Genomic DNA, 22,022 nt, shown 5'->3' on the forward strand with positions numbered 1-22,022 from the left:
TGAGCATGGGTCATAAGCCTGACTATGTTTATATCTCTATTCAACATTGCAGACTTGTGCTCATTGACCACACTATCATTCACCCTTAAAACAAACTTACTCATTTTGGCCTTGCTATCTGCAACCACATGAAGACCATATATGGCTTATTGAGTAAACTTAAGAGAATAATATTTCACCGTCATGTTGCCCTGCCTGAGCTTGATAAATTCTAACACCTTAGCTTCCCTCAGCTTTTGGGGAAAGAATCTATCTAAGAATGCTGTAAAAAAATCCTCCCACTTAATAGAAGGGTATCAATTTCACGCCACTGGTAAGGACAAATTGTGAGTAACCCTCATATAATCGGTTACTCTAATAAGAATAGTGGGAACCTCATATAACAAGTTAAGACACCTCATCCACCTTCATATAACAGGTTATGATATCTCAACCTACGCTGGCTACGTAGCTCTAGAACACAAAGATTGCTTCTACGAATCACACCCTCTAATTATAGGTGAGTTCCCATTCTTGGCCTTACTCGATGGTAACTCCTTATCCCATCTGAATAGACACTGAACATGATTAATTGAACTGAACTGGACTGAGTTCATGGAGTTCTATTGAATGACTGAATACTATTGAGATTATTGAATTACTGAGCTTTCTAAGATTACTGGGATTACTGAGATTACTGAGTTTTCTAAAGTCACATGACTGAATGAATTATACTGAACATGAATTGATAGAGGATATCGTGAAAACATGCACATTATGAATCTTTTGGGTATTAGATACCCCCAGGACTCGATAGCATAATATGTAAATCATGAAACAATCCTAAAATCCCAACAATTGTTATATACTCACGATTCATTCATTAAGATATTTCAACAAACACTTAGGGTGTATCACTTATACATGAATGGGGAATACATAATTACATACTATATCGAGGCATTAATCCATTCTCATGGTCAATTTATCAAAAACTTGTACATAAACTAATCATGGCATGGTTTCTTCTCTTATTAGTTCTTATAGGCAATTCATCAAGTACATAATGAACATAGTATATGTAGAAAACATTACACAATAAGTAAACATCATGATTCAATTTTAATTTCATAATTCAAGGGTATAATCGTGGGTTAACATGAATCTACTCATATAATAACAAATTTAACTTAAAATTTATCACCAAACATGGATTAGAATTCAATTGGTCATTATGAACATGAACAAAAGCAAACCCAACAAGAGATTCATAAAAATCCATATACTTGAACTTTGAAAAAGATATTCTTGAGCTTCATGGGTGAAAGGGACCCATGAATCAGCACTTGACATACCTTGATTGTAAGTTTCTTGAAGTTGTTGGAGAATTTCTCAAAATAGGCTTTGATTTCATGAAAGCTAGGATTTTGTTTCTTGGGAGAGAATGTTCTTGATTTGGGAGAAAAGTGAGTAAATAATGATTTGAAACATTTTTATGGATTAAATCCCACACCTGGACGTGTTAAAACCATGGTAAAAGACCAATTTATCCTTGGATGAAATATTTATTTTTCATCAAAATTTCCTGATTTGGCAGGCTGGCGTGACGCGGCGCTATCACGCTGTGTTTCTTAAATTTGACAACTAGGAAATTGGGAGATAGAGCGACATGGAGCTATCATATTACCACTTTGTTTTCAACCTTGAAGTTTGGCATGACGCAGATACATTGCGGAGGATCACTGGGAAAAGGAAAATTGGGATTTAGAAGCCCTCCGTGACGCGGTGTAATCACGGAGTCTTACTAGAAACTGAAAAACATCATTTTGGCTTATGGCGTGACGTGCCGCTAGCTGAAATGATGGTGTTTTACAACAGAAACTTTAAACCTCCATAACTTCTTACTCGGTTATCGGATTTAGGCGAATTTGATATCGATGAAAAGCTTATTCAATTTTCTACAAAAAAAAGTGAAAATCTTTAAAATTCCACATATATTATAGTGTATTCATATTTAAAGCATGTATTTGACATCTTCAAGATGAATTTAAGCTAGGTAAAAGTATGGGGTATTACAAGTACATTCCTGAAGTACTAATCCCCATATATGTCTATGTGCTACATGTCTCATAATGTAGGTTTAGGTGCTCAATTTTAACAGTGTAAGTGATTTTATGCATCTCTATATATATCCCATCATTTGGTGAGTCCTCATAGTTTGGGGATCTAGTTATTCAATATTTAGCTTATTAGTATAGATGATTCAGTATTTTTAGATAGTTCGAGTCAGCTAGGGGCTTGTCCTAGTGGCTCTCTAATTATTAGTAGTAGAGGTTTGATAGACTGCTAGATATGATGCAAATTTCTAGTATTAGTTTTCTAGACCTTAACATTTTTAGATATTACATTCAGATAATTTTAGCTTAGATCAAACAGAATTCCACACTGATATTATGATTATATTTCTCTATTATGATTATTTATATTTTGCAAAAAGCTAACAAGGTTAGCTTAAGGCTACTCGTAGTCTTGAGCACCTTGTGACATCTCAAGACCCATTTTTGTGGTGTTAGCCAGAATTCGTGACTTCATGAGAATGAATCTGCCTGAGTTTTTTAGGTTAAAAGAAGGTGAGAACCCATAGATTTACTTAGAGAAGATAAGAAAGATCACCTAGATTACATATTTTACTAAGAAAGAGAGTGTAGAGTTGGACTCCTATAGGATGAAGGATGTGGCGCTTGATTGGATGGTTACGTGGAAGAATAGTAGAGGTTAGAATGCAACTCGTATGAGTTTGCAGGTGCTTCAGAATACATTTCTACATTTCTAGACAAGTTTTTTCCATATTAAATGAGAGAAGCTAAGGTAGAGGAGTTTTTGTATCTAAGGTAGGGCTCGATGATAGTACAGGAGTACTGCCTTAAGTTTAACCAGTTATCTACGTATACCCCTAATACAATGGTTGACCCTAGGGTGAGTATGACTAAGTCTGTTACTGGACTATCTAATTTGGTAGTTAAGGAGTGTAGGACTGCCATGCTTATAGGGGATATGGATCTTTCTGGGTTGATGATTCATGCCCAGTAGATTGAGGCAGAAAATTTGAAGGGAAGAAAAAGAGAAAGTAAAAAGGCTAGAACCAGGCAATTTGATTATGGCCAAACAAAGTTTGGAAGGGGAAATTGTTCGTAGTTTAAGAATTGCTTATCTATGCCAGTGCCAGCTTTGGCTAGTGCTCCAACCCTAGAGATAGGCAAAGGTTGTGGGTTAAGACTTTTATGTCTAAATCTTAGAATTGTGTGAATGGAAAGCCCAGTTATCCTCCATGTGCTAAGTATGGTAACAATCATCTTGGTGAGTGTTTATTGGGACAAAAATATTGTTATGGTTGTAGTAAATTAGGACATAGAATCAAATACTTTCCTTATGCTAGGTAGGTAAACAGATATGTTCGTCCTCGAACTTAGGCTACTAGCGCACCAGCTCCTTTTGATCACCCAGTCCTTCCTCAGGGTGCATCATCTAGTACCGGTAGTGGTAAACACCAAAATTAGTTTTATGCTTTACCATCCCATAAGGAGTAGGAAAGTTTACCAGATGTTGTTACTGGTATGTTTGTATCTTTGTTGTTAGACCCTGAGTTAAATTTCTCTTATGTGACCCCATTAGTTGCAGTAAATTTTAAAGTAGGTCTTCAAATACTCTTTGAGCCCTTCATGGTTTCTACCCATGTGGGTGAGTCAGTTATTGCCAAAAAGATCTATAGAAAGTGTCCTATCACTATGCTTCATAAAATTATGTTAGCAGACTTAATAGAGATAGATATGGTTGACTTTGACCTTATTCTTGGTATGGATTTACTCTATTCCTATTATGCATCCATATATTGTCGCACCTGAGTAGTGAAGTTTAAGTTTCCATATGAGCGTGTCTTTGAGTGGGAAGGTAATTTAGTGTCTCCTAAGAGTCATTTCATATCCTATCTTAAAGCTAGAAAGTTTATCCCTAAAGAGTATATCTATCATCTAGTGCAAGTCAAAGACACTAAGTCTGAGGTTCCAACAATTCAGTTAGTTCATGTAGTCAATAAGTTTGCTAATGTTTTTCTGGAAAATTTTCTAGGGGTACCTCTCGATAGGGAAATAGAATTTGGTATTGACCTTCTGCCAGATACTCAGGCTATCTATATTCCTCCATATCGTATGGAAATAGTTGATCTTAGAGAATTAAAAGAACAACTAAACAATCTTTTAGAAGAATGTTTCATAAGGCCCAGTGTCTCTCTATAGGGTGTTCTTGTCCTATTCCTGCGAATGAAAGATGGTTCTATGAGAAAGTGCATTAACTATCGTCAGTTGAATAAAGTTACAATCAAAAACAAATATCCTCTTCCTTGGATTGATGACTTATTCGACCCAGTCTAAGGTACAAGTTACTTTTCAAAATATAGACCTTAGATCCGGCTATTATCAACTTAGAGTAAGGGAATGTGATTTTTGAAAGATAGCTTTCAGAATCCATTATGGTCATTTCAAGTTTCTAGTCATGTCCTTCGGTCTAACAAATACCCTAGCAGCCTTGATGGACTTTATGAACAGACTGTTCAAACAATATTTGGATATGTTTGTCATAGTCTTTATTGATGATATTCTTATCTATTCTCGTAGTGAGGATGATCATATAGACCATCTTATAATTGTGTTTCAAACTCTTAAGGATCACTATTTGTTTGCCAAATGTAGTAAATGTGAATTGTGGATAAGATCAGTAGCCTAGACCTATCTCTCTATCAAACATTAGAAGTTTCTTGGGTTTAGCTAGCTATTACAGATGTTTTGTTGAGGGTTTCTCGTCTATTGCATCCCCTATGTCTAGATTGCCTCATAAGAAAGTTAAGTTTCAGTGGTTAGATTCCTGTGAAAAGAGTTTTTAGGAGTTGAAGACTTGACTCACTTCAGCTCCAGTTTTCGCACTACCTGATAGTACAGATGGGTTAGTTGTCTATGGTGATTCCTCAAGAATCGGTCTGGGTTATGTTTTGATACAGATATGTAAGGTTATAGTCTATGCCTATAGACAACTTAGGCCTCATGAAAAGAACTGCCCTACCCATGATCTTGAGTTAACTACAATTATGTTTGCCTTAAAGATCTAGAGGTACTATCTTTATAGGGTGCATGTTGATGTGTTCATGGATCACAAAATCTTGCAATATGTGTTCACTCAGAGGGAGTTAAATCTTTCTCAGAGAAGGTGATTAGAATTGTTAAAGGATTATGATATGAGTGTGTTGTATCATCCTAGCAAGGCCAATGTAGTGGTAGACAACCTTAGTAGATTGTTTATGGGCAGTGTTGCTCATGTGGAGAATAATAAGACAAATTTAGTTTAGGAAGTTCACTGGTTAGCTAGATTAGGTGTGAGGTTTGTTGACTTAGCTGAAGGAAATGTTTGGGTTCAGAGTAGTTCAAAATCTTCTCTAGTTTCTGAAGTGGAAAAGCAGCAAAACAACGATTCTAGTTTGGTCCAATAAAAGGGTTCAGTTAAAGACCAAAACAAAGAGGTTTTCTCTCAAGGGGGAGATGGTAAGTTGAGATACAAGAGTAGATTGTGTGCACCATGTGTTGACGATTTAAGACAGTGGATTATGGCAGAAGTGCATGGTGCACGTTACTCCATTCATCTAAGAGCCAACAAAATGTATCGTGATTTGCGCAAAGTCTATTAGTGGAGTGGTATGAGGAAAGATATAGAAGAATTTGTAGCCAACTGTACAACTTGTCACAGGTTAAGGTAGAGCACTAAAGACCTGGTGGCACATTATAGGAGTTTGGTATTCCCACTTGGAAGTGGGAAGAGGTGAATATGGATTTTGTGACTGGATTACCCCATTCGCATCATTAGCATGATTCAATTTAGGTTATTGTAGACAGATGGACCAAATTAGCCTATTTCTTGCTAGTTCACACATCCTACATAGCTGAATACTATGCTAAATTGTGTATGAGAAAGTTAGTTATATTGCATGGAGTTTCCTTGTCCATCATCTCTGATAGGGGTACTTAGTTTTTGAAAGCCTTTCAGAAGGGTTTTGGTATCCAAGTTCAGCTCAATTTAATTTTTTCATCCGCAGATAGATGGCTAGGTAGAGAGGACCATTCAGACCTTAGAGGATATGTTGAGTGCTTGTGTTCCTAATTTCAAAGACAGTTGGGATGACCATTTGACATTGATCGAGTTTACCTACAATAACAGTTACTATTGTAGTATTCAGATAACCCTATTTGAGGATCTTTATGGGCAGAGATGTAGATCACTAGTCGGTTGGTTCTAAGTGGGTGAGGCCACTTTGATTGGACCATATATAGTGTTTGAAGCAATAGAAAAAGTTTAGTTGATTTGAGAGAGATTGAAAGAATCTCAGAGTCGTTAGAAATCTTATGCAACCATAAAAAGAGAAATCTTGAGTTTGAAGTAGATGATCTTATGTATTTAAAGGTTTCACCCATGAAGAGGTGAAGAGATTTGACAAAAAGGGGAAGGTTAGTCCCCGGTATGTAGACCCCTATATGATTTTGAGTCGTGTGAGAAAGGTAGCATATGAGCTTGAGTTACCTGCAGACTTGTCAATAGTTCACCCAGTGTTCCATGTGTCCTTATTGAAGAAGTACATGGACGATTCAACTGTTGTAATCCCTTTAGAAAGAACAGATATTCAGAATACCCTTTCATACAAAGAATTCTAATAGAGATTCTTGATCATCAGATCTGTAGAATAAGGAACAAAGAAGATCCATTGGTTAAAGTTTTGGGGCGAAATCAGTGTGTTGAGGATGCTACTTGGGAAGCAGAAGCGTACATGCGTACCAAGTATCCTTACCTCTTCTCCACAAACTCAAATTTAGCCGAAGGTAACAATACTCCTTAATTCAGTTTGTTTCCGGTCCCAAATTTAGATATATAGTTATCTTCATATAAATTTATGCATTCACAGATTAGTTCAGCCACTCTGTATATTTTAGATCCAGTCGTGCAGTTTGTTTTAGTGGTACATGCAAGCATATAGCCTTAATTCGTCAGTATCTTCAGTTTAATTTGTCTCATTCGAGGACGAATGTTCCTAAGGGGGATATATTGTAATACCCCATACTTTTCTTACCTCAATTTAGATCCTAGTGTGTCAACTTCAAAAGAATATAACTTTTTATGCATATAGAATTTTCAAACTCTAGACCCACCAATGTGTAGATAATTGAATCGATTTTCCAATGATACCAATTTTTCCCTAATACGATACTCGGTTAATAAGTTATGGTGATTTTAGTGAAAATAGTAGAACACCATGATAAGCACCGCGACTTAGTGAACAACAAATTTGGATATGCTTGATTCCAGTGAAGCACCACGATTAGTCCGCGTCGCGGTAAATATCCAGTTCCCATTCCTCCCAATCAAGTAGCTCACTGTAATTAACCTGTATCACACTACAAACCCCAATTAGACAAACATCGTGTCATGGTGTAGTACAAAATGGCAGTCATCCTTTTCAAGTGATGCAACGTGATTACACCATATCGTATCAGAGGCCAAAATGGCAATCGTCTCTTTCCTAATAGACCACTACAATGGTGGTGCATCACGGTGGGGATAAAAATCGGGACCTCCAGTTCCAAATTAAATTTTTAAAGGGCAAGTTCATCATTTACCCAAGCCCTTATCCATAAAAAAACAGATAATTAATCCTACTCTGACCATTATACGCATATTTTCAGCAAAATTACTCTCCAAGTAAACCCTAGAACTTAAATCTTAATCCCCTTGAAATCCAAATTCCATCATTCTTTTTCCAAGATAACTCAAAATTGAGGATTCTCAATTTAAGAACTTCAACAATCAATCTTCAAGAGCACAACTAGAAACTCAAAGTTCAAGCTTCTCATCTATTCATTAATTAAGGTATGTGGAGTTTTCAACAAGGATAACTCTTTCATCCTTGGGCCCAAAACTAGTTTTAAAGTTGATTTTTATATGAAATTACATGAATTTCAATTTAGAGTTTATACCCACTTATCACTAATTGAAGATTATGAGATTTCAAGTAATGTAGATGTTGAATTACATGTCTTCTTTTCTATTTTAAAATATATTGATGTAATTTAAAGATTTGGAATTGAATTATCAATAATTACAATATCAAGCATGAAAATTATGATGTTTTGACATGAATTTGATGCATAGGTTATCAAGCCCCAGTTTGTATGTTGATATTTCAAGAATTGCTATGTTTTAAGCATCCCATGAATAGTTATTTTTAGAATTTAATAACGATTTGATATTTCGATCCTCAGTTAATATATGGAATCCACTATTCAATTTTATTATAGTTTACAGAAATCAGATATAGCTTTCCTTACAGTTTGAAATCGATAGATGCATAATTATTTTTCATTATAAACCATTATGCTAGTTTTAAAAGTGGATTTCCAACAGAATGAGCATATAGATTAAAGGGAGTAGTATTTAGCACTGAATTAGGTATGTTCACATACCCCAGAAGTATGAGCCAATGAATGTTCAGATTATCAGATTATTCCTATTTCTATATGGATGACAGATACAGATGTTATCTGTAATGCCCCACATTTTGGGCTACAATATAGACCATGATTCTGACGTGTTGATAAATCCTGAAGCCATAAAATCCTATGCCAATACGGCATGTTAATTATTTATGTTACATGTGAATTCATTAGAGCTTGAATTTACACCATAGAGGTCCTTCAGCTCAAGGACGAGTTGAAACTATTTCGATCGACTAAGTTTTAGTGAAAGTTGTAAACTGTGTCATCTTCCATCGACCATAACTCTTTGTATATGTCGAATTAGGGAGCCTACTATGTGTCAAATGATTGGTCTTTGAGTTACCTTTCCAACGATAGCAATTTCGCAAAAATCCGACACCCGAGCAAGAAGTTATGGCCTTTTAAATTGATATGGGTCGCCTAACGTATCGCCCATGGCCACTGGAAAGTATAGGCGATAGCATGGGCAGCGCCTATGTAAACATAGGCGGCGCCTATGTAAATATAGGCGATGGAATGGGCGGTGCCTATGTAAAGAATTCAAGTGACTTAAACACTCTGTTTTTGGGGCAAAATGGTCCTTTTCCACTCTTATTTAGCCCTAAAATACAAAATTCAGTTCCAAGGACCCCAAAATATACCTTTATTCATCAAAATTGTTCAAGAACTTTCTCTAGGGTTTCAAAATAAAAACCCAACCAATTCAAGATTCAACCATGGGTTTTAGAAACTAATGGCATAGTTGGAATCCTCTCGATGTAGGCTTCAAGAAGCACCTATCATATTCGTATATAGAGGTACGTGGGGTTATTCTAAAATCTCATGGATATAGTTTTTATGAACATGCATGTTTTTAAATGGGGGTTTTCAATCAAATGTTAATAACTTGCTTTCAATATGATTTCTAAGTCATTTTTCTTTATCTCATGGGAATTGTTTGCCTATATACTTCAATGGTTGATTCCATGCATATGTGATTTGAGATTTTCCGTGGAAGTTTGATAAATATGAATGATAAATTTCTTTCAAATTCCCATGATAATGTCTTGATACCCCATATCATATTGTGACTAACAAAAGAGAGCGTGAATTTGAAGTAATTATTATTCACCACTTGTAAATGATGAAACACCTTAGTTTTTACATGATTATGCATATGAGGATATGATATTGATGACTTGCAAGTCGGGTATGATGATACCCTAAAAAATAAGATATGTGATTGAATCAGATGAAAATTTGAATGCATGGATTTTACATGAGATAGGTCGATGCCCAAAGAAGACGTTTAAGTGTAAGGGCTCATCGCTGGAAATCGTATTTGCTGACATATAAATTTGGTACCAGGCTAAGTGATCTTGTGTACTTGACTTTATGTCATTCCAAAATTTGGACTATATAGGTAGGAGCCCGGGCTAATTGATCTTGGGCACTACCATTGGGTCGAGACACCATGCTTCGTGGTTTTGTGTGTCTCTCCCTCACTTATACTCTAATCTCGGTGGCAACTGAGGTTTGGCAATTGGTGTAAATTATGTAGGGTATTCCACCTAGCTCAGTTGCATTTTATTGTTGTTGAGAAACTATTGTATTACCCCTATGTGTTTTCAAATGATTTGATACGAAATTGCTTTATAATGGCTCTCAACTATAATATGTTAAAAAAAGTATATTATGTTTTGTTTTGATATCTCTACGTGTCAGTACTTTTGTAATGACCCCCTCCCCTCTCCAACCTCTCAGGTTTAGAGGCCTAGTCTAGGGGTCAAGAGAATCAGTAGATCATTCAGATATAGTTGCAGAGACAAGTGGTGTGTCTTCTATGTTTTGAAAAGTCTTATGTCTTGCAGTCCTTTTATCTTATATTTAGTTTTAGGGTCTACTGGGGGCCTTGTCCTAGTTTATATACAGTTACTTGACTCAGTCATTTGTTAGAGATTTTCGCAGACAGTTGTTTAGAGGTTGATTGATGTTGGTGGAACCTTATTTCCCTGTTATTGTTTCTTTTCATATGTATGACCATGTTTTTGAATTATTGTGTTTCTTCCATATTACTTTGATCATATGAATTAGGTGCATGATTACTAGACAGATAGGTGTGTTTGGGCCTTCATGGTTTGAAATGCTCGTCACGGCCAGACCCTGGTTCGGGTCGTGAAAAACTTGGTATCAAAGCACGGTTCATGGTCCCAGGGTGTCTGCAAAATTGCATCGCTAGGAGTTTAGGAAATGTTTCCCTTCGTTGTGATTTAGTTCGTGCTTCAGAGTCTGAACTATCCCCTAATCAATGATCACTTGTGTTTCAGAAACACAGCTATGCCTCCACATCGTATCATTGATCAGAATGCTCAGGCAGATAAAGTCTGTCCCACTCATAGGATGCAGACCCATAACAGGGCTCACACTCCAGAACTTCCCTACTCTGGGAGTCTCTCCAGTCCTAACCAGTTCACCTAGGGCTCCGTGGACCAACGTCAATCATCCCCCAACTGCTCAGGGAGTTATTTCAAACACAGAATTCAGATGGTCTATTCATATGCTGACACAGTTGGTAGCTAACCAGGCTTAACGATCGGAAGATGTTAGGTCTGGATTTGTTATGTCTGTGGCTACTAGGGTCGGATATTTCATGAAGATGAACCCACCTAAGTTCATTGACACCAAGGTGGAGGAAGATCCACAGTAGTTTGTAGATAAGATGGAAAACATCTTTAAGGTAATGCACATGGATGAGGTTGAAGGGGTAGAACTAGCAACCTCTCAGCTCAAGGACGTTGTGAATCAGTGGTATAACGACTGGGAATATGCAAAAGGTGAGAGTGTTGAGCCCACAGTTTGGGGAGAATTTATGGAAGCTTTCTTTAATCGATTCTTTCCTCTGGAGTTGAGGGTGACCAAAGCAGAAGAGTTTATGAATCTGAAGCAGGGCAGTATGAGTGTCCAGGAGTACACTTTGAAGTTTAATATACTAGCCTGCTATGCACCAGAGTTGACTAGTAATATGAGAGCCCGGATGAGGAAATTTGCATCCGGCCTTGCTGATAACCTGGTACTTGAGTGCTAGGGGGCTATATTAAATAAGAAGTTAGACTTTGCTCGACTGATCGTTCATATGCAACAGGTGGAAGAGAGGGAGAAAAAGATTACTGAATCTAGAAAGAAAGAAAGATAGTCTAAGAGAGCTAGATCTGTGCACCAGCACCAGAGTCAACTGCAGAGTGGTAACTAGGGTAATAAGTGGTAAAAGAAGAAGAATTTTTGGAATAATGCACAGTCAGCAGCCAGCGCCCCAGCACCCAGACCACCGACAGACAGACAAACTTAGAGTTTTCAGACTCCTCATAGATCCAAATATCTAGGTACATAGTCTAAGGAAAGTATGGCCCAGCATCGTCGTACTTATCTGCGGTGCAAGGATCCTCCACAACTCCTCTTCCTAAGGGTGCCCCTTTAGCTATTGGGAGCGGTCTATATGCTTTGACCAACCGCCAGGAGACCGAAGTTACCCAAGATATTACTGGTACGTTACAAATCTTTTCCCATGATGTTTATGTGTTACTTGATCCCGGGTCTACTTTATCTTATGTGACCCCCTATGTGGCTGTTGGTTTTGGGTTTCGAGCCTGAAGTCATTGGAGAACTCTTCACTGTTTCCATGCCTGTAGGTGATTTTGTTATTGCTAGAAGGGTGTATAGAAATTGTGTCGTGTCTATTCATCGTAGAGAAACTGTGGCAGACCTTATAGAACTTGATATAATAGATTTTGATGCCATCCTTGGGATGGACTGGCTCTATTCGTGCTATGCCACACTCGATTGTAGGACCCAAAAGGTCACTTTTTCTTTCCTGAATGAGACACCAATTGTATGGGTAAGTAGTTCTGTGGAACCTAGAGGTCACTTTATCTCTTATCTTAGAGCCTGAAAGCTTATCTCTAAAGGTTATATGTACCATCTAATCCGAGTAAAAGATTTAAAAGTTGAAAATCTTCCTCTGTAGTCAGTCCCTGTAGTGAATAAATTCCCAGAAGTCTTTCCTAAAGATCTCCCAGGGATACCCCCTGATAGGGAGATATATTTTGGCATTGATGTGTTGCCAAACACTCGTCCTATTTCTATTCTACCATATATAATGTCTCCCACGGAACTAAAGGAGTTAAAGGAACAGCTTGCAGACCTCCTAGACAAAGGTTTTATTCGTCCTAGTATTTCCCCATAGGGTGCACCCGTGCTCTTCGTGCGAAAGGAGGATGGGTCCCTTCGTATGTGTATAGACTACTGCCAATTGTATAAGGTCATGATTAAAAATAAATATCCTCTTCCTAGGATTGATGATCTTTTTTACCAGCTTCAGGGTGCCAAGTTTTTTTCAAAAATAGATCTCTGTTCAGGTTATCATCAGTTGAAAGTTAGGGAGTCAAACATTCCCAAGACAGCCTTCCGAACCCGATATGGTCACTACAAATTTCTAGTCATGTCCTTCGGGTTGACTAATGCCCCTGCAACCTTCATGGATCTTATGAATAGAGTGTTCGATCAGTTTCCTAACTTGTTCGTCATTGTATTTATTGATTATAATCTGATCTATTCTAAGAGTAAAGAGGATCACGCCAATCACCTCTGAATTATTGTTCATACCCTTAAGGATCATCTGTTGTATGCCAAATTTTCTAAGTGTGAATTCTGGTAAGATGCTATTGCCTTCTTGGGCTATATTGTGTCTAGTGACGGGATAAGAGTGGATCCCCAGAAAGTTGAAGCAGTTAGAAAATAACCCAGACCCACGACTCCAATCGATATTCGGAGCTTCATGGGTTTGGCGGGGTATTACAGAAGGTTTGTAGAGAGTTTTTCTTCCATAGCTTCTCCGCTTACTAAACCGACTTAGAAAAAGATGAAGTTTGTGTGGTCTGACTTGTGTGAAAACATTTTTGAGAAGTTGAAGGACAAGCTGACTACTGCTCCTGTTTTGACCATTCCCGAAGGTGTAAATGATTTTGTGGTTTATTGTGATGCATCCCGTGTGGGACTTGGTTGTGTATTGATGCAGCATGGTAAGGTGATAGCTTATGTATCTAGGTAGTTAAAGGTGCATGAGCGCAATTACCCCACTCATGACTTGGAGTTAGCAGCCGTGGTGTTTGCACTTAGAATCTGGAGGCACTATCTCTATGGGGTGCATATTGATATTTATACTGACCATAAGAGTTTTTAGTATGTTTTCTCACAGAAAGAATTGAACCTCAGGCAGAGGCATTGGATTGAGCTTTTGAAAGACTATGATATGAGTTTGCATTACCATCCGGGTAAGTCAAATGTTGTAGCCGACTCCCTCAGCAAGTTGTCAATGGGCAGCCTTTCTCATTTAGAAGAAGGAAAGAAAGAGATGGTGAAGGATATTCACCGCCTTGCAAATTTGGGTGTGCGACTCTTAGGTTCCAAAGATGGAGGGGTGATTGCTCATGAGTTAGCTAAGTCATCTCTTTGTGCTAAAGTTAAGGAGAAATAGGTTAAAGATCCCATCTTCATGCAAATCAAGAAAGATGTGGGTCAACAAAAGGTTATGTCATTTGAAATTAGAGGAGATAGTATTCTGAGATTTCAGGGTAGGTTGTGCGTTCCGAATGTTGATGGCTATGGGAAAGAATCCTTAATGAGGCACACACTTCAAGGTATGTCGTTCACCCAGGCTCTACGAAGATGTACCATGATCTGAAAACCTTGTATTGGTGGAATAATATGAAACATGATGTAGCTGATTTTGTATCCAAGTGTTTGAACTGTCAACAAATGAAGGTAGAACACATGAGGCCAGGTGGTACTTCCCAAGAGATAGCCCTGACTTTATGGAAGTGCGAGATGATAAACATGGACTTTATTATAGGACTTTCGAGATACCGAAACCAGTATGATTCTATATGGGTTATGGTAGATCGGTTGACAAAGTGAGCCCACTTTTTGCCTGTGAGGACTAATTATTCGGGAGATGGTTATGCTAAGATTTACATTGACGAGAAAGTTGGGTTGTATGGGGCACTAGTGTCCATTATATCCAATAGAGGTACGCATTTTTCATCTCAGTTTTGGAAATCTTTTTAGAAGGGTTTAGGTACATAAGTGAATTTGAGCACAACTTTCCACCCTCAGATGGATGGGAAAGCTTAGCGTACCATTCAGACCATTGAGGATATGTTGAGGGCATGCGTCATTCATTTCGAAGGTAGTTGGGTAGATCACCTGCCACTAGCTGAATTCACTTACAATAATAGTTACCATGCCAGCATCAAGATGGCTTATTTTGAGGCTCTATATGGGAGGAGATATAGGTATCCAATAGGATGGTATGAAGTGGGCGAGACCCAGTTATATGGGCCTGATCTAGTTCATCAAGTGATGGACAAAGTGAAGATCATTAGAGAATGACTCAAGACTGCTCAGATTTGTTAGAAGTCCTATGACGATGTTCGAAGAAGAGAACTAGAGTTTGAATTTGGTGATTGGGTGTTTCTCAAGGTTTCTCCTATCAAAGGAGTTATGCAGTTTGGAAAAAGGGGTAAATTGAGCCGTCGCTACATGGGGCCATATCAGATTCTGAATAAGATTGGTACAGTTGCTTATGAGCTAGAATTGCCTGCAAGTTTGGGTTTTGTTCATCCGGTATCTCATGTATCCATGTAGAAGAAATGCATTGGAGATCATTCTCTGGTATTGCCAGTACAGGGTATCAAAGTGACAGACTCCTTATCTTACAAAGAAGAGCCCATTGAAATTTTAGATCGCCAAGTTCAAAAGTTGAGGAGCAAAGAGATAGCCTTAGTAAAGGTACCGTGGAGGAATAAGAAAGTCGAAGAAGCAACTTGGGTTTCAGAAGATGACATAAAAATTAGATATCCCAATTTATTTTCTTCGATAGAGGATGAGACAAAAGGTACTATTCCTATCTTATCTTTCCTAGTCCTTTATTATGCTTAAAATCGTGTCTGTCTGTGTCCCGCATCCTCATTCGGGGATGAATGATGCTGGGGGGATAATGTAACGCCCCGCATTTCGAGCTATAATATAGACCATGATTCCGATGTGTTGATAAATTTTGATGCCATAAAATCCTATACCACTATGGAATGTTAATTATTTGTGCCATGTGAATCTATTCAAGCTTTAATTTAGACCATAGAGGTCCTTCAACTCAAGGACGAGTTGAAACTATTTCGATCGACTATGTTTTAGTGGATATTGTAAATTGTGTCTGCTTCCATCGACCATAACTCTTTGTATATGTCGAATTAGGTAGATTACTATGTATCAAATGATAGGTCTTCGAGTTAACTTTCCAACGATACCAATTTTGCTAAAATTCGGCACCTGAGCAATAAGTTATGGCCTTTCAAAGTGATATCTGTCGCCTAACCAATCGCCCATGGCCACTGGAAAGCATAGGCGATAGCCTGGACAGTGCCTATGTAAACATAGGTGATAGCCTAGGCTACTCCTATGTAAACATAGGCGATAGCCTAGGCGGCTCCTATGTAAATATAGGCGATGGAATGGGCAGTTCCTATGTAAAGAATTCAAGTGACTTAAACACTCCGTTTTTGGGGCAAAATGGTCCTTTTCCACCCTTACTTACCCCTAAAACATGAAATTCAGTTCCAAGGACCACAAAATACACCTTCATCCATCAAAATTGTTCAATAACTCTCTCTAGGGTTTCAAAATAAAAACTCAAGCAACTCAAGATTCAACCGTGGGTTTTAGAAACTAATTGCATATTTGGAATCCTCTCAACGTAGGCTTCAAGAAGCACCTATCATATTCGCATATAGAGGAACGTGGGGTTATCCTAAAATCTCAAGGGTGTATCTTTTATGAACATGCATGCTTTTAAATGGGGATTTTCAATCAAATGCTAATAACTTGCTTTCAATAATATTTCTAAGTCATTTTTCTTTATGTCATGGGAATTGTTTGCCTATATACTTCAATGGTTGATACCATGCATATGTGATTTGAGATTTTCCATGGAAGTTTGATAAATATGAATGATAAATTTCTTTCAAATTCCCATGATAATGTCTTGATACCCCATATCATATTGTGACCAATAAAAGTGAACATGAATTTGAAATAATTATTGTTCACCACTTGTAAATGATGAAGCACCTTGGTTTTTACATGATTATGCTTATGTGGATATGATATTGATGACTTTCAAGTTAGGTATGATGATACCCTATATAATATGATATGAGATTGAATCAGATGAAATTTTGAATGGATGGATTTTACATGAGATAGGTGGATGCCCGAAGAAGGCGTTTAAGTGTAAGGGCTCATCACTGGAAATCGTGTTTGCCGACACGAAAATTTGGTACTAGGCTAAGTGATCTTGTGTACTTGAATTTATGTCATTCCCAAATTGGGACTATAGGTAGGACCCCGGGCTAAGTGATCTAGGGCACAACCATTGGGTCGAGACACCAAGCTTTGTGGTCTTGTGTGTCTCTCCCTCACTTATACTCTAATCTCGATGGCAATCGAGGTTTGGTAGTTGGTATAAATTATTTAGGGTATTGCACCTAGATCAGTTACATTTCATTGTTGTTGAGAAACTATTGCATTACACCCATGTGTTTTCAAATGATTTGACACGAATTTGCTTTATAATGGCTCTCAACTATATTTTGTTAAAAAAAAATATTATGTTTTGTTTTGATATCTCTGCGTGCCAGTACTTTTGTGCTGACCCCCTCCCCTCTCCAACCTCTCAGGTTCAGAGGCCCAGTATAGGGGTCAAGAGAATCGGTAGATCATTCAGATAGAGTTGCAGAGACAAGTGGTGAGCCTTCTATATTTCGGAAGGTCTTATGTCCTGCAGTCCTTTTATCTTATATTTAGTTTTGGGGTCTACTAGGGGCCTTGTCCCAGTTTGTATACAGTTACTTGACTCAGTCATTTGTTAGAGATTTTTCGCAGATAGTTATTTAGAGGTTTATTGATGTTGGGGGTACCTTATTTCCCCGTTATTGTTTCTTTTCATATTTATGGCCATGTTTCCGAATTCTTGTATTTATTCCGCATTACTTTGATCATATGAGTTAGGTGCATGATTACCAAACAGATAAGGGTGTTTCGGGCCTTCATGGTTTGAAATGCTAGTCACGGCCAGGCCCTGGTTCGAGCGTGACATTATCACTTATATTAGGTTATATTCCTTGGTAAGAGTATGACACCTCTACCCAACGTGAGATGTTCCCATTAGGGAACTAGATGTTGGGCATTATGATAGCTGACATAGTATGTGTCATTTAGAAGAACCTGCCTAAAGCCTACAGCCTACAGAAAGAATAAGAAAACAACTTTTTGAAACTAAGTGTAAAGTCTTACAATTTTATTCAGCTATTGTTTTATATAATTCATTAGCTACTAGATTTTAGCGTTCTGTTTATAGATATAAAAGTGAGTCCTTTCTACACTTAGACATTATGATTTCAAGATAGAATACAGGTACAACTTTTAGAACTAAGTGTTATGACTCACTAGATTTACATAGCATGCTTTATCACTCATGATCATGATTTTATGTTTTCAGTTATTCAAGTTATTGTGAGTCATCTACACTTGGCATGTATTCTTTTTCAAATATACATAAATATTGAGATATTGTTTATCTATGCATTCACCTCTATATACTCAGTATGTTTAAGAAGTACTTATCCACATATACGTCTATGTGCAACATTGTCTCAAAATGTAGGTTTACGTGCTCTGTTTCAACAGCGTAAATAATTTTGAGCATCTCTATTTGCATCCCGATAGTTGGAGAGTCCTCATAGTTAGGGAACCTAGTTATTCAGTTTTTTAGCTTATTAGTATAGATGATTCAGTTTTTTCAGATAGTTCGAGTTAGCTAGGGTCTTGTCCCAGTGATACTCTAGTTATTAGCAGTAGAGGCTTCTTAGACGGCTAGATATGATGCAGATTTCCAGTATTTTTTTCCAAACTTTTGAGACTAACATTTTCAGATATTATATTTAGATAATTTTAGCTTAGATCAAACAGACTTCTGCACTGATTTTATGATTATATTTCTCTATTTATGATATTCAGATTTAGTTGAAGGCTTACGGGGTTAGCTTGAGGCTACTCGTAGTATTGAGCATCGTGTGACATCTCGCGACTCATTTTCGGGGCATTACACCAATGAACTTCACACTATTGGTGGCACCTCAAGATCTATTATGACAATTGCTTTTCAATTTTCTTTAGAAAGCCAAATGCAAGAGAGTGTTGCTTCGACGTATCAACAGTATGTTCGAAGCATTATTTCATCTGTTCAGAGAGTTGCATTAGCACTTTAACCATCTCACTTGGTTTCTCATAGATTTCATCATTCACCATTAGGGACTCTTGAAGTACATACACTAGCTCGTTGGATACTATGTGTTGGAAAACTAATCATTTCGCTTTTCTTTTGGGCTTAGATTACTAGTTTGTTGCATATTTTGGATTATTATAAATGAAAGATTTTGTTTTGTGATGCGTGTATATAATTGTGTATTATAATTTATTATATATACATATATGAAAATACTAATTTACAATAGGGGTGACTTTCATCTAAACTGTTGCAATAGCTAGCAAAAAATGTAGCAATAGATTGAAAAATCATTCCAATAGGTATCCAAAATAGTTGAAATAGGTCATGAAAAGCCTTTGCAAATACAAATAAGTGTTGCAATACATTTTTTAAATGGTTGTAATAGAGTAATAAAATTGTTGCAATAGGGTCTATTGCAACGGGTGACAACCATTACTAAATCTAAGTTAATACGTCCCAACAGGAGTTGAACAAAACCATTGCTATAGGTAGGTCTATCGCAACGGTTGGCATAACCGTCGCATAAACTGTTGTCATATGTCTATGCCAATGCTCATATATAGGACGCCTTCCAAACCATTTCGGTAGCTCTATGGTAACGGTTTTTGAAATGTCGCCATAGGGGTAATTTCGAGTAGTAAGATGTGTATAAACACACACACATATACATAAACTACAACCTTATCATTTACAAGGGTAATTACTTCTCGGATATCCAACCGATATCATAACACGACCCTTGGCTCAATAATATGGTTGGGATAAACACAACATCGAGATCACTTCCTTAGACCCATATAAATATTCAAAACTCATGTCTATAATCATATTTTTACATCATTTCATATCTACAAGTCGTAGCATATTCACGAGGCCTAACATCTTTATTAATCAAAAAGCATATATATAATCGTCTCATGCATGGTGGCATCTCACATGTAGGAGGCATAATTCCTCAATAAGCATATCTCATAACTCGGAGACATATCACATCTATGAGGCATATCGTGTCAATAAGTCATGTATCATGGTTAAGAAGCATATCGTCTCTATAGGACAATTTACGTATCTAAGAGGAATGACATATCTAAAGACCCTAATATCCCAATAAAGAGCGAAAAACATCAGTAAAGGCCCAACATCATATCTATGAGGAAATAACATCTCCAATGGCCTAGTATCTTTAGAGGAATATTACAGGCATAACTTATTATCCGGGGGAAAATACATCACTATTCATTAAAGCACAAAGTAACCTCACACAAAGGTTAACTAGTCTAAACCGAGCCTAACCTCCATAAATAGATCCACAAAGGCTAACAAAAGTCTTGGCCTTAGTGGGCCAGATGAACCCACGTCTAATCCTAAATTTTCATATTTTGCCAATTTATGCGCCAAACTAGGCTAAGGTATCTAGTTCAACTCTTGATATAAGGTAAGCCGCAACCAATCCTAAGATAAGAATTTTATCTAGAATGAGGGAATTCAAGTCAATCCTACTCACATTACACTTTAAAGATTACTAGACTTAACCAACTAAGGTCAGTCATACTAACCATGATTCCTACACCTAAACCACATCCCAAGAATGCCATAGGATTCTGAAAGCATCCCAAACATATCACCTTATAGTTCCAAAACCCTCATTTAATCCAATAACTCTGATAATAAAGACTAACTTATTCTACCCACAATCAAACTTAACATTCACATTCACACGCAATATAAATCACACATCATCCATGAAGAAGAGCAGATAGAAGCCTACCTCAAAGATGAACTGCAAAACCTTACACCATTCACCACGCGCCCATCTTTGCTTCACATTCCCTAAAATGTCATCACACTATCAAAAAAGCAAGCTACTCGTCAATACAAATTTAATGATATCTATATTGCACCATTGTGCTTTGGGTCCAAAAATGACACAAAAAATCCCAATTAGGTCCCACTTACGGAAAACACATTTTTGAGGTCAACCCAACATTTATAAATTAACAAGGAACCAGAAACCTCAATAAATAGTTGCAAACCAAGAAAATTTTTGGGTAAAATCAAGCCCTAAGTGGCTTTGGGATTTTGGGTCAAAACTAAGAAATTCATGCATGAATTTGAATGATTCTTACCTTAGATTCGAAGATATCAGTGTTAATAGATGATAATCAAGTTCCCAAGTCATCCACGCAACTCAAATTCTAGTTATCTCACCCATTTAATGATTTTGGCTATCAAGGGTGACGCGAAAATGACCGCAATTGCGGCTTGGGGGTCTTTAAATACCCCCACCAGGTAGAGAGGTGTCGCGATCACCATTAGGAGGGTCACTATTGTGTAAGTGAGATCGCCCTATACTCACCGTGATTGCCATGGTGAGATTTCCATCCACCTTGCATGATCATCGTGGCACTAAGACCAGCAACTTTGATGTTTTCCAAGTTTCCAATGATGCCTCGGTATTCATTTTGAATTTGATTTTTGCAAATGAACTGTGTAACCACACCAAGTTCAACGTTCCGAACGCATTTATAAAGTCGTATTTTCAATCTAAGGTCATTTCCTTCAAATGTGAGTCCCGCACCCATATTTTTAAATTTTTAACTTTACGACTAATAGGTCAAAATAATCTCCAATGCATTGGGACTCGAGCCATAGGTATAACTAGAATAAAATTGATATTCTGAATTTACTGGCGCAGTCATTATTTGTATACAAGATCGTCTCACTAAAGTTTTCACCCATGACCATTTGGAACTAGAGAAGACTTCAAAATAGGAAATTAGCTCTAAAAACCCAACAAACTGCCTGATAACCGAATGGTCAGTCCCAACAACTCATAAATGACTTGGGGAAGCTATAGAGAAGAAAAAACAGCAAAAATAAGTGAAAATATGATAAATGGCTTGAAGGGTCAATATCCACTACTAAAAGGACTTTCATTCTCGAAAGTCAACAAATTGAAAGAATCTCAGAAGATTAAAAAGACGGGTTATTGGGCCTATATGCTCCATGCATGACTTCCCAGACAACCTCTACAAAGAGGGAAAACTTCAAGGGATTCTACCACTAGTATCCCATTTAGC

The 22,022-nt window shown here is 37.4% G+C and overlaps 1 long non-coding RNA gene across 2 annotated transcripts in view; it reads left to right on the top strand.

Moving 5' to 3' along the window:
- LOC107838887 overlaps positions 1-20,918 on the top strand; it is a 34,366-nt gene extending 13,448 nt beyond the window's left edge. The window contains exon 4 of one of the 2 annotated variants that reach the window (XR_007043960.1): positions 18,672-20,918. This is a non-coding gene — a long non-coding RNA (uncharacterized LOC107838887). Of the gene's footprint in view, positions 1-1,576; positions 1,918-18,671 lie in introns of those variants that run through there. The other variant, XR_001664858.2, reaches the window with a different exon arrangement.
- Positions 20,919-22,022: the final 1,104 nt, after the last annotated feature.

This window comes from Capsicum annuum, chromosome 8, assembly GCF_002878395.1.
Source record: "Capsicum annuum cultivar UCD-10X-F1 chromosome 8, UCD10Xv1.1, whole genome shotgun sequence".
Taxonomy (NCBI): domain Eukaryota; kingdom Viridiplantae; phylum Streptophyta; class Magnoliopsida; order Solanales; family Solanaceae; genus Capsicum; species Capsicum annuum.